Here is a 12,859-nt window from a genome sequence, read left to right on the forward strand (position 1 = left end):
CATATCTGTCAACATGGTGGTGTTTATATTTTTTTAACTTTTATTTAATAAATATAAATTTCCAAAGTACAACTTTTGGATTATAGCAGCTTTTCCCCCCATATCCTCCCTCCCCCTGCAACCATCCCATCTCCCACTCCCTCTCCCATCCCATTCACATCAAGATTCATTTTCAATTCTCTTTATATCCAGAATACCAGTTTAGTTTATACTAAGTAAAGATTTCAACAGTTTGCACCCACACAGAAACACAAAGTATAAAGTACTGTTTGAGTACTAGTTATACCGTTAACGCACATAGTACAACACATTAAAGACAGAGATCCTACATGGGGAGAAAGTGCACAGTGACTCTTGCTGTTGATTTAACAATTGACACTCTTGTTTGTGGTGTCAGTAATCATCTGAGGCTCTTGTCATGAGTTGCCAAGGCTATGGAAGCCTCTTGAGTTCGCCATCTCTGATCTTATTTAGACCAGGCCATAGTCAAAGTAGAAGTTCTCTCCTCCCCTCAGAGAAAGGTACCTCCTTCTTTGATGGCTCGTTCTTTCTACCGGGATCTCACTCGCAGAGATCTTTCATTTAGGGGATTTTTTTTTTTTTTTGCCAGAGTGTCTTGTCTTTCCATGCCTAAAATACTCTCATGGGCTTTTTAGCCAGATCCAAATGCCTTAAGGACTGATTCTGAGGCCAGCGTGCTGTTTAGGACATCTGCCATTGTTTAAGTCTGCTGTGTTTCCCACTTCCCATATTGGATCGTTCTCTCCTTTTTGATTCTATCAGTTAGTATTGACAGAACTAGCCTTGTTTATGTGATCCTTCTGACTCTTAATCCTTTCATTATAATCAATTATGAACTGAAATTGATCACTTTGACTAATGAGATGGCATTGGTACATGCCACCTTGATGGGATTGAATTGGAATCCTCTGGTACATTTCTAACTCTACTGTTTGGGGCAAGTCAGCTTGAGCATGTCCCAAATTGTACATCTCTTCCCTCTCTTATTCCCACTCTTATATTTAACAGGGATCACTTTTCAGTTAAATTTAAACACCTCAGAATAACTGTGTGTTAATTGAAGAGTTTAACCAATGGTATTAAGTAGAACCAAAAAATACTAAAAGGAATAATGTAGGAAGTTGTCCCTCAACAGGACAAGGGCTGATCAAGTCATTGTTTCTCATAGTGTCCATTTCACTTCAGCAGGTTTCCTTTGAGGTGCTCAGTTAGTTATCACTGATCAGCGAGAACATATAATATTTGTCGCTTTGGGATTGACTTATTTCACTCAGCATGATGTTTTCCAGATTCCTCCATTTTGTTGCAAATGACCGGTTTTCATTTTTTATTGCTGTATAGTATTCTATAGAGTACATATCCCATAATTTCTTTATCCATTCTACCTTTCCCGGGCATTTAGGTTGATTCCATGTCTTAGCTATTGTGAATTGAGCTGCAATAAACATTGAGGTGCAGACAGTTCTTATATTTGCCAATTTAATTTCCTTTGGGTAAATTCTGAGGAGTGGGATGGCTGGGTTGTATGGTAGGGTTATATTCAGGTTTCTGAGGAATCTCCAGACTGACTTCCATAGTGGCTTGACCAGTTTGCATTCCCACCAAAAGTGGTTAGTGTCCCTTTTTCCCCACATCCTCGCCAGCATCTATTGTTGGTAGATTTCTGCATGTGAGCCATTCTAACCGGGGTGAGGTGAAACCTCATTGTGGTTTTGATTTGCATTTCCCTGATTGCTAGTGATCCTGGACATTTTTTCATGTGTCTGTTGGCCATTTGGATTTCCTCTTTTGAAAAAATTTCTATTTAGATCTTCGGCTCATCTCTTAAGTGGGTTGTTTTGTTGTTGTGGAGTTTCTTGATCTCTTTGTCGATTCTGATTATTAATCTTTTATCTGTTGCATAGTTTGCAAATATTTTTCTCATTCTGTAGCCTCTTCACTTTTCTTCCTGTTTCTTTTGCAGTACAGAAACTTCTCAATTGGATGTAATCCCAATTGTTAATTTTGGCTTTGACTGCCTGTGCCTCCGGGGTCTTTTCCAAGAAGTCTTTGCTGGTGCCTATATCTTGCAGGGTTTCTCCAATGTTCTCTAATAATTTGATGGTGTGGGGTCATAGATTTAGATCTTTAATCCATGTTGAGTGGATTTTTGTGTAAGTGTAAGATATAAGATAGGGGTCTTGCTTCATGTTTCTGCATGTGGAAATCCGGTTTTCCCAGTCCCATTTGTTGAAAAGACTGTCCTTGCTCCAGGGATTTGTTTTAGATCCTTGATCAAATATAAGTTGGCTGTAGATGTTTGGATTGATTTCTGGTGTTTCTATTCTGTTCCCTTGGTCTATCCATCTGTTTCTGTACCAGTACCATGCTGACAGACTCTATCAGTGGGTTCATAAGAATTAGAAAAAAGAAGTCAGAGCATGAAGGAGTTAAGAAGATTGTAGAAGTAGACAATTTTGACAGGTTGTACTACAATGAGAAGCAGAGAAAAAGGGAAATGAAGTGAATGGTGAGAACAATGGATTTTTTTTCCTTTTTTTTCTTTAAGAAAAAACACTACAGCACTTTTTAGGCTAGTGGGCACAGCCCAGCAAAAATGGAGAATTGATAATATGTTACAGAGAGGAGAAATGCAAGAAGGAAGCCCTTGAACATGTGAGGGGAATAGGATCCATAAAAGCAACGTCTGAGCTTTCATAAGAGAAAAGGCACGTTCTCCATTTTAAGGAGAGGAAGGAGTAGAATTTGGTGGCTGTTGCGGGAAGGTTTATTGCTCTGGTCATATGAAGATGAATGAGTTTTTGTCTGGTAACTCTTATTATCTCTATGAAACATAAAGTGAGGTCACTAAATGAAAGAAATGGAAAAAAAAAAACCTGAAGATGAAGGAAAGGTGTAAAGTAATGACCATGGAGAGTGGCAAAACAATGGGTATTTTGAAGGCCCCATTAGGGTTTATTACTGTGGATGTTAAGCGAAATTAACCAAGTTACCTGTGCGACTTTGTCCATCAGTGCTCATTGTCTGGTTAACCATGTTAAATATTGGCAGAAACCAGGTTCTTGTTTTCCACAGTACTTCCATTTAGAGAGAAAGGGGTCAAGAAAATAGGCCGGTAGTGGGAAAATGGTGTAGTATAAAGAACAAGAGGTCCTGATAATGTTCAAGATTATTGTCAGGGCCGGCGTCATGGCTCAATAGGCTAATCCTCTGCCTTGCGGCGCCGGTACACCAGATTCTAGTACTGGTCGGGGCACCGGATTCTGTCCCTGTTGCTCCTCTTCCAGTCCAGCTCTCTGCTGAGGCCCAGGAGTGCAGTGGAAGATGGCCCAAGTACTTGGGCCCTGCACCCCATGGGAGACCAGGATAATTACCTGGCTCCTGGCTTCGGATCACGGCAGTGTGCCAGCTGCAGCGTGCCAGCCGCGGCAGTCATTGGAGGGTGAACCAACGGTAAAGGAAGACCTTTCTCTCTGTCTCTCTCTCACTGTCCACTCTGCCTGTCCAAAAAAAAAAAAAAAGAATATTGTCAGTGTGGGTGCTGAACAAGTGATGCCAAGGTTTGCAAGTGGTGATGAAAAATGAAATATTTGAAATTTAGAGCTTGAACATGCGATATTTTTTTTTTGGTCATAAACTTTTTTTTTAACTTTTATTTAATGAATATAAATTTCCAAAGTACAGCTTATGGATTACAATGGTTTCCCCCCCATAACGTCCCTCCCACCCACAACCCTCCCCTTTCCCACTCCCTCTCCCCTTCCATTCACATGAGGATTCATTTTCGATTCTCTTTATATACAGAAGATCAGTTTAGCATACATTAGGTAAAGATTTCAACAGTTTGCTCCCACACAGAAACATAAAGTGAAAAATACTGTTTGAGTACTACTTATAGCATTAAATCTCAATGTACAGCACACTAAGGACAAAGATCCTACATGAGGAGTAAGTGCACAGTGACTCCTGTTGTTGACTTAACAAATTGACACTCTTGTTTATGGCATCAGTAATCACCCTAGGCTCTTGTCATCAGCTGCCAAGGCTATGGAAGCCCCCTGAGTTCACTGACTCTGATCATATTTAGACAAGGCCATGGTCAAAGTGGAAGTTCTTTCCTCCCTTCAGAGAAAGGTACCTCCTTCTTTGATGACACGTGCTTTCCACTGGGATCTCAGGCGCGGAGATCTTTCATTTAGGGTTTTTTTTTTTTTTTTTTTTTTTTTCCAGAGTGTCTTGGCTTTCCATATCTGAAATACTCACATGTCTTAAGGGCTGATTCTGAGGCCAGAGTGCTGTTTAGGTCATCTGCCATTCTATGAGTCTGCTGTGTATCTCACTCCCCATGTTGGATCATTCTCTCCCTTTTTGATTCTATCAACTAGTATTTGCAGACACTATTCTTGTTTATATGATCCCTTTGGTTCTTAGTCCTATCATTATGACCAGTTGTGATCAGAAATTGATCACTGGGACTAGTGAGATGGCATTGGTACATGCCACCTTGATGGGATTGAATTCGAATCCCCTGGTATGTTTCTAACTCTACCGTTTGAGGTAAGTCAGCTTGAGCATGTCCCGAATTGCACATCTCTTCCCTCTCTTATTCCCACTCTTATATTTAACAGCGATCACTTTTCAGTTAAGTTTCAGCACTTAAGAAGAATTGTGTATTGATTACAGTATTCAATCAAAAGTATTAAGTAGAACAAACAAACAAAAAAATACTAAGAGGGATGACATATTAAGTTGCTCATCAACAGTCAGGGTGAGGGCTGATCAAGTCACTGTTTCTCATAGTGTTCATTTCACTTTAACAGGTTTCCTTTTTGGTGCTCAGTCAGTTGTCACCGATCAGGGAGAACATATGGTATTTGTCCCTTTGGGATTGGCTTATTTCACTCAGCATAATGTTTTCCAAATTCCTAACAGGGATCACTTTTCAGTTAAAATTTAAATACCTAAGAATAATTGTGTGATAATTACAGAGTTAAACCAATGGTACTAGAACAAAAAAAATACTAAAATGGATAAAGTATTACATTGTACATCAACCGTCAGGACAAGAGCTGATCAAGTCACTGTTTCTCATAGTGTCCATTTCACTTCAACAAGTTTCTCCTTTGATGCTCAGTTAGTTATCACCGATAAGGGAGAACATATCATATTTGTCCCTTTGGGACTGGCTTAATTCACTCAGCATGATGTTTTCCAAATTCCTCCATCTTGTTGCAAATGACCGGGTTTCGTTGTTTTTGACTGCTGTATAGTATTCTATAGAGTACATGTCCCATAATTTCTTTATCCAGTCTACTGTTGATGGGCATTTGGGTTGGTTCCAGGTCTTAGCTATTGTGAATTGAGCTGCAATAAACATTAATGTGCAGACAGTTCTTATATTTGCCAATTTAATTTCCTTTGGGTAAATTCTGAGGAGTGGGATGGCTGGGTTGAATGGTAGGGTTCTATTCAGGTTTCTGAGGAATCTCCAGACTGACTTCCATAGTGGCTGAACCAGTTTGCATTCCCACCAACAGTGGGTTAGTGTCCCTTTTTCCCCACATCCTCGCCAGCATCTATTGTTGGTAGATTTCTGTATGTGAGCCATTCTAACCGGGGTGAGGTGAAACCTCATTGTGGTTTTGATTTTTCCATTTCTTGGTATCCTCTTCTATTTCTTTCTTTAAGGTTTTGTAATTTTCATCGTAGAGATCCTTAATGTCCTTGGTTAAGTTTATTCCAAGGTATTTGGTTGTTTTTGTAGCTATTGTGAATGGGATTGATCTTAGAAGTTCTTCCTCAGCCGTGGCATTGTCTGTACATACAAAGGCTGTTAATTTTTTTGTATTTATTTTATACCCTGCTACTTTGCCAAAATCTTCTATGAGTTCCAATAGTCTCTTAGTAGAGTTCTTTGGGTCCCCTAAATAAAGAATCATATCATCTGCAAAGAGGGATAGTTTGAGTTCTTCCTTCCCGATTTGTATCCCTTTAATTTCTTTTTCTTCCCTAATAGCTCTGGCTAGAACTTCCAGAACTATATTGAATAGCAGTGGTGAGAGTGGAAATCCCTGTCTGGTAGCAGATCTCAGTGGAAATGCTTCCAACTTTTCCCCATTCAAGAGGATGTTGGCTGTGGGTTTTTCATAGATTGCTTTGATTGTATTGAGGAATGTTCCTTCCAAACCCAGTTTGCTTAGAGTTTTCATCATGAAAGGGTGTTGTATTTTATCAAATGCTTTCTTGGCGTCTATTGAGATAATCATATGGTTTTTCTTCTGCAGTCTGTTAATGTGGTGTATCACATTCATTATTTTGCGCACATATGAACATGGATTTCTCTCTGCTAACCTATCAAAGGCGAGGAAGACAAAGAGCAGGCGCCATCTTGGACACACATCATAAGCAGGGCGACCTCAGGTCTGCACCGGCTCTGAGCCTCACAGAAATACCTGACTCTGGGCAGGATGAATTAACAGGAGATTAGGACCTAGTGAATTTGTGGTGCTACTGAACTGAGACTGTGAAAAAAGAGACGGTGGGGGAGAGAACTCATGGAACTCACCTGAGTACTCTCCAGAGACGCTACAATTCCCTAACTTTGGCAACCCAGTGGGAGACTGAAGAGGAATTTGAGCCCACTCTGAGGGCAGAACAGATTCCCTGTGTGGTCCTTGGGAAAGAGCTTCTGATCTCTGGCTCCTGTGGGTATATCATTTGCCTGCTAACTACCTCCAACTTCGTTCAGCTGTGCGGAATTACTTCCCCTTTGAATCAAAAAAAAAAGAAAGAAAGAAAGAGAGATCTACCACGCCTAACCTGGGAGATCACCTTTGGCACACCAAACAGAGCTCTCAAGCCACACCCATCTCAAGCCTCTAAGGCTCCATCAAAGACAGACAGTCCACTTAATCTAGAATCATAGTATAACAAGAAAAAGCACCACAGTGAAGAAACCAAATATCTCCAATATGCCAAATAACAAACGCAAAAACCGAGGTAATAAAAACAAGGAAGTCTCTATGATGCCCCCAAATGAAAAAGACACCCCAATTCAAGATTATGAAGATGATGAGATAGAAGAAATGCAAGAAGCAGATCTCAAAAAAATTGATAAGAACATTAAGAAGTTCTCAAAAACAAATTCTTGAACTACAGAAATCCTTAATGGACAAGATAGAAAATCTCCCTCGTGAAAATGAAATATTAAGGAGGAATCAAAATGAAATGAAACAACTAGTACAACAGGAAACTGTGATAGTGACGAGAAATCATAATGAAGTGAAGAATTCAATAGATCAAATGAAAAACACATTAGAGAGCCTTACAAACAGAATGGGTGAAGCAGAAGAGAGAATATCGCACTTAGAAGACAGAGAACAGGAAAGGATACAGTCAGACCAAAGAAAAGAAGAGGAAATTAGAATCTAAAACATATCGTCGAGAATCTTCAGGATACTATTAAAAAAACCAACATTCGGGTTCTAGGAGTTCCTGAAGGCATGGAGAGCGAGAAAGGATTAGAAGGCCTTTTTAGTGAGATAATTTTTTATGATAAAACATAGGACCTAGGGTATAACCACAGTGAGTAGCTGGGGTAGAGATGGTGTTATCATGAAAATGAGAGTCACAAGAGGATAACCTTGTGAATATTGAGTCCATTGTGAATGCTGATATAGTTTAGATGGAAAGGAGGACCATAGATAGAGGTAGTGGGGAAGGTATGACGAATATCCCCCTAGATGGCTGCAAATAGGAGGGAAATAGGTGATATAATTAGGTGGCCTACACATCAAGGAAGCAGGAAATGTGTCCCCCACTCCCTCCCAGGACATCTGCACAACACAACTGAGAAATAAATTCAAATTCATTAAAAAAGAAGTAGAAGGTTCTGTCTTGCCCTTCTTGCCTACCTCTGTCATTTTTTCTAGCATAACATTTCTGAATTCTCTCCACACCCAGTCACAATTGCTTTTCAGTTTCTTAAGGAGGTTAAACTCTTTTATATCAAAGCCTTGGCGTATACTCTTTCCTATGCCTTACATTCTTGGCACATGTATGGCCCCATTTCCACTTCAGTTTAGATATCATTTCTCCTTTTTTGATTTCACAAATTAAGGTGTTCTTTCTTAAGATGCTTGTTCATTTTCTCTGTGGTAATAATTGGATTTACTTTTGTTGCTATTTATGTAAGCTCCATGAAAGCAGGATTTCCCCCCACTATCAATAACAGAAAACACCTCATACTGAACACAGCATGATTACTAAAGCCTAGAAGGGATAGGTGGAATAGAGGAGCTTGGGCAATTCATACCAAATCAGAATTAGATGGAAGAAATAAGTTCCTAGAGTTGCATAGCATTATTGGGTGACTATCATTTAAAATAACTTAGTATATATTGTGTGAATAAATTGAAGCAGCTCCAAATCTCCAAACATAAAGTAATGTCAAAGAGGGGAAATCTTGATTACCCTGTCTTGATTGTAAAATATATCGGTATGTCACATTACAGTCCATTACTATGAGCAATTATTGTTAATAAAAGCAGCTAAACAATTAAAAAAGAGTTAGAGGATAGTGGCGTCATCTAGAAAGCTTTTTCAAATGACAAATGCTTTTCTTCTTTTGTCTCTGATTAAAGCACTTGTGGAAAAGGGGTTGTTGTAGTTTAAAAACTTCCCCAGCTAAATCAAAACTTCTTATTTCAGTTTTTCTCACTATTCTGCTTCTGTTATCTGTCCTATCAAGAACCACTGATTTGACAGAGAAAGCAGGAAGCTCACTAGCAGTGCACATATATTAGCCAAACTTAACAGCTTTTCCTTTTTGGACAACATGATGATTACTACTATGCACATACACAAATGTACTATTTATTCTCTCCAGTCTGAACTGTTACGAATATTGCTGTTTTGAAAATGATTCTTTTGAAAATCTCCATGAAACTACATGCCCCGAATCCTCAGAACTTCTGCATCAAACAGCAGTTTATTATCATAAATCTCTCTAAATAAAATCACACTGTAATAATAATGTGAAAGGATTTTAGTCATTTGAATTTCCTTGTATTCACTTTAGTGAAATGCTGTTTAGATTTTAAAAGGCACTGTATCTTTGAAATATGTTGCAATCAATTTCCAATGGAAAATCTCAACAATTGTAGGTTTTCAAGTGTGATATTTTCAATAAATGTTTTTTACTCCTTGTCTGCTCTGATTCAACTATTTACTTTTGTCCAAACCAAATGGATGGAAAAGGGATGCAGATTCATAATCAACAGGGGGTGTGAGGTATGATTCAATTGTGTTTGTTGACCTTGGCACCTGGAAAGTCCTGAAGTAGATTATAGCTTCCTTGGTGGTGGGAGCTAATTTGTTGGCTTAGATGGGAGCCATTGAGCTGCTCTAATTTCCAGCACTTCTTCTCCTTGGATAGATACTTCGCATTCCTTTCTGTCTACAGTTGCAACTAGGAATTTTTTTATATCTTGAGGAGGTCTATTCTACAAGAATCAGCATAAAGAGAAACATTCAGTTGAAAACTCTGAAACTCAGCCTTACCCATATTTCATTTTTTTTCATATAATCTTAAATGTTTTTCAGCCATAATAAATTTTGTTCCATAAAATTTTTATTTCAATCAGCATCTGTTCAAAAATAACTTACCAGATCCTTTCTAATACCAGATGAATTTGGTTTCTATATTGCAGGGCATTTGGATAGGAAAACCTTCTTCTGTATTAAAGACTCTTTTCCCAAATTCTTGTTTACATTTGTTGTTTGCAAATGTAACCGGAGCTCTAATCACCTCATTACCCCAAACATTTTCTTAACAATAAAGCTCCCAGTGTTTTTTATAATACTGAACATTTGAAATAGAAAAAAAAAAAAAACGCAGTTTCTCTGAAACTTCAAAAAATTAAAAGTTTGTCCATTCCTTAGCAATGAAGAATGGGGGCAATTTACCCTATGTAGGTTCAGTGAGAACACTTCAGAAGAGAAATTGTATAACTGGGTGTTACTCATAAAATTCTGACACTGAGAAGGTTTGTGTTTCAGTTTGTGCTTAGCAAAGTAGGGTTTAATTGGCTTTTAGCTCCCAAACACAAAAGCATAATAGCATTTTTCTCCATTCCAGATTTCTTTTCTGAATTTAAAATAATATTCAATACATAGCTACCAGTGACAGTAAGAGACTAATGTACAAACATCACAACAACATAAACTCACAAAGACTCTAAAGGGAGCTTTCACTTTCAAGTGTGGTTATAACCACACTATAATTCAATTCCACAATGTCCAGTATATGCCTGTTATGTATAAGGCCTTATAAGAGATAAGCACATATTAGACAAAAAGTTGATTTTCTGGGAGTCCTAAGTTTAATGGGGGAGGGGACTAAGATTTATGTATATGACTTAGATTAGGTAGACCTTGATAAGTAATGTGTTAGGAGTACACAGGAGTGGCTGTGGACACATAGGAAGGGACTAGAGAATTTTGAGTCTCATCTTGAGCTGAGGATGGAAGGATGTCCTTAGCAAGGTGCATTCTCAAATGCATTTCCATTCTCATTTCCATTTGGCACCTCATGTTCTTACAAATAAACAGTATCATTTAATCATTTACTTACTTATTTAACAACATTTATTGGGAATTCCCTAGGGGCCAGTTATTGGATCTTCATGGATTTAGTCAGTATTTATTCACTCAACATATAGTATTTTAGCAGTTATCACATATCTGTTACTGCTGTAGACTCCTGGCCACATTCTCTCCCTAAGAATATCATTTTGGCAGTTTCTAAAGATGATCAGCTATTTTTCTAATGCCATTCATTCTAGTTCAAACTTATTTATTTTCCCATTAATACATAACCAACCCAACATTGTTCATTTTTCTACTTATAATTGGATTTTTTCAAGCCGGAGGCCATTGTAAATTTAACTGGTGTAATAGTTTAGAAAAAATAGACAAGATGACAAAAACTTGAGCTCTATTCCTGGAATCACCTTTTATTATCTTCTCTATCTTGAGCAAATCAGCTTCTCATAGCTTTTGTGCATTTTTTTAAAAAAATGTTATTTAAGGTAGAGAAGTTTTATGTATTTCATGAATATAGATTTAGAAACATAGTGATACTTCCCAAGCTACTCTCCTTCCTGCCCAGAACCCAACACTTCTTCATCTTCCTTCTCCTATTGCTACTCTTCATTCTTAAAAAGATATATTTTCAGTATACTTTATACTCATAAGGTTAACTCTACACTAAGTAAAGTGTTCAACAAACAGTATGAATAAAAAAACACTCTTCAACAGTAGAGATAGGACTGTAAACAATCATGAAATTGTATACCATAATTTCTTTATCCAGTCATCAGTTGATGGACATGTGGATTGATTCCGTAGCTTTTCTGCACTTTTAAGATGAACAGAATGATAATTACTTACCTTTTTTAAATGATTTATTTATTTATTTGAAAGGCAGAGTGACAGAGAGGGAGAGAGAGATTGATCTTGCATCAGATGGTTCACCCCCCAAATGGCCCCAGCAGCTGGGGCTAGGTCAGGCTGAATCCAGGAGTCTGGAATTCCATATAGGTCTTCCACAAAGGTGGCAGAAGCCCAAGTACTTGGGACATACTCCACTGTCTTCCCAAGGGCATTGGCATCACAGAAAGTGATTTAACCCAGTAAAGCAAAATGCCAGCCCTGATAATGACTGTCTATGAGTAAAGTGAATAGGTTTTTTTTTTAAATAAAATATTTATGTATTTATTTATTTATTTGAAAGAGCAACAGAAATAGGAAGAGATAGAGAGAGCGATAAGAGAGTATTTAAATGGCTGCAGCAGCCAGGTTTGGGCCAGGAAAGAAACTCCATCTGGGTCTCCCACATGGGTAGCAGGGACCCAAGTACTTGGACCTTTCTGTGCTACCTTCCCAGATGCTTTAGTAGAAAGCTGGATGGGAGCTGAGAATGTCCTCTGATCTGGTCCGATACGGGATGCTGGCATTGCAAGTGACAGCTTAGTCTACTGTAAGGCAATGCCTGTCCTTAGAGTAGATAGGTTTGATAATAGAATGAGGAAGGGTATCTGAAAGCCTTGTATAAGCTGTGCATCTATATACCAATAGAATTTTCTTCTTTTTCATTATTAATTTTAAATTTACAGAGTAAAAATTGTGAGGTTGTAATACAAGTTTCCATAGTCTAAGATACTTGCATAGCACAGCAGGTAGTAGGCATCTGCGAAATGATGGTGATGGCGATGAAGTTGATAGTAAATGCTTGTTGAGTTTCAACTCTAGTAATAGACCCAACACATGATATAAGAAATGGTTCTGTTATGGACTGAATTATATTTCCCCAAATTAACATATTGAAGCCTTAATCTCAAATGTGACTGGATTTGAAGATATAGACTTTAAAGAAGCACCTAAGGTTAACTGAGGTCATAAGGGTGAGCCCCTAAATCAATATGACTGGTGTCCTTTATAAGAAAGGGATACTAGAAACATGCACACATAGAGACAACATCATGTGAGGACAGTGAAAGAAGGCAGTCTATGTAATCTAAGGGAAGAGATTTCATGGGAAAATAATCTTGCTAGCACCTCCAGAGAGTTAAGAAAATGCTTTGCTATAATTGTGTAAATGGTTAGTTGCATTTTACCCTAGCAAGCTAATCGTAGGGTACTTTTAAAAGTTTGTAGAAAATAGAGTTGAAAGACCAAGTTTATTTTGATGTAACAATTTTTGAAATCCATGCACATCCAGAATATTAAAGAAGTTTGTGGAAATGTGTATTATGAAAAACTATGCATATATTTCAGT

The 12,859-nt window shown here is 38.0% G+C and overlaps 1 long non-coding RNA gene across 1 annotated transcript in view; it reads left to right on the forward strand.

Moving 5' to 3' along the window:
• Nucleotides 1-12,859, forward strand: part of LOC127493007 (uncharacterized) — a 118,770-nt gene that overhangs the window by 53,391 nt on the left and 52,520 nt on the right. The window lies entirely within an intron of this gene.

Source organism: Oryctolagus cuniculus, chromosome 5 (genome assembly GCF_964237555.1).
Source record: "Oryctolagus cuniculus chromosome 5, mOryCun1.1, whole genome shotgun sequence".
NCBI classification, from domain to species: Eukaryota; Metazoa; Chordata; class Mammalia; order Lagomorpha; family Leporidae; genus Oryctolagus; species Oryctolagus cuniculus.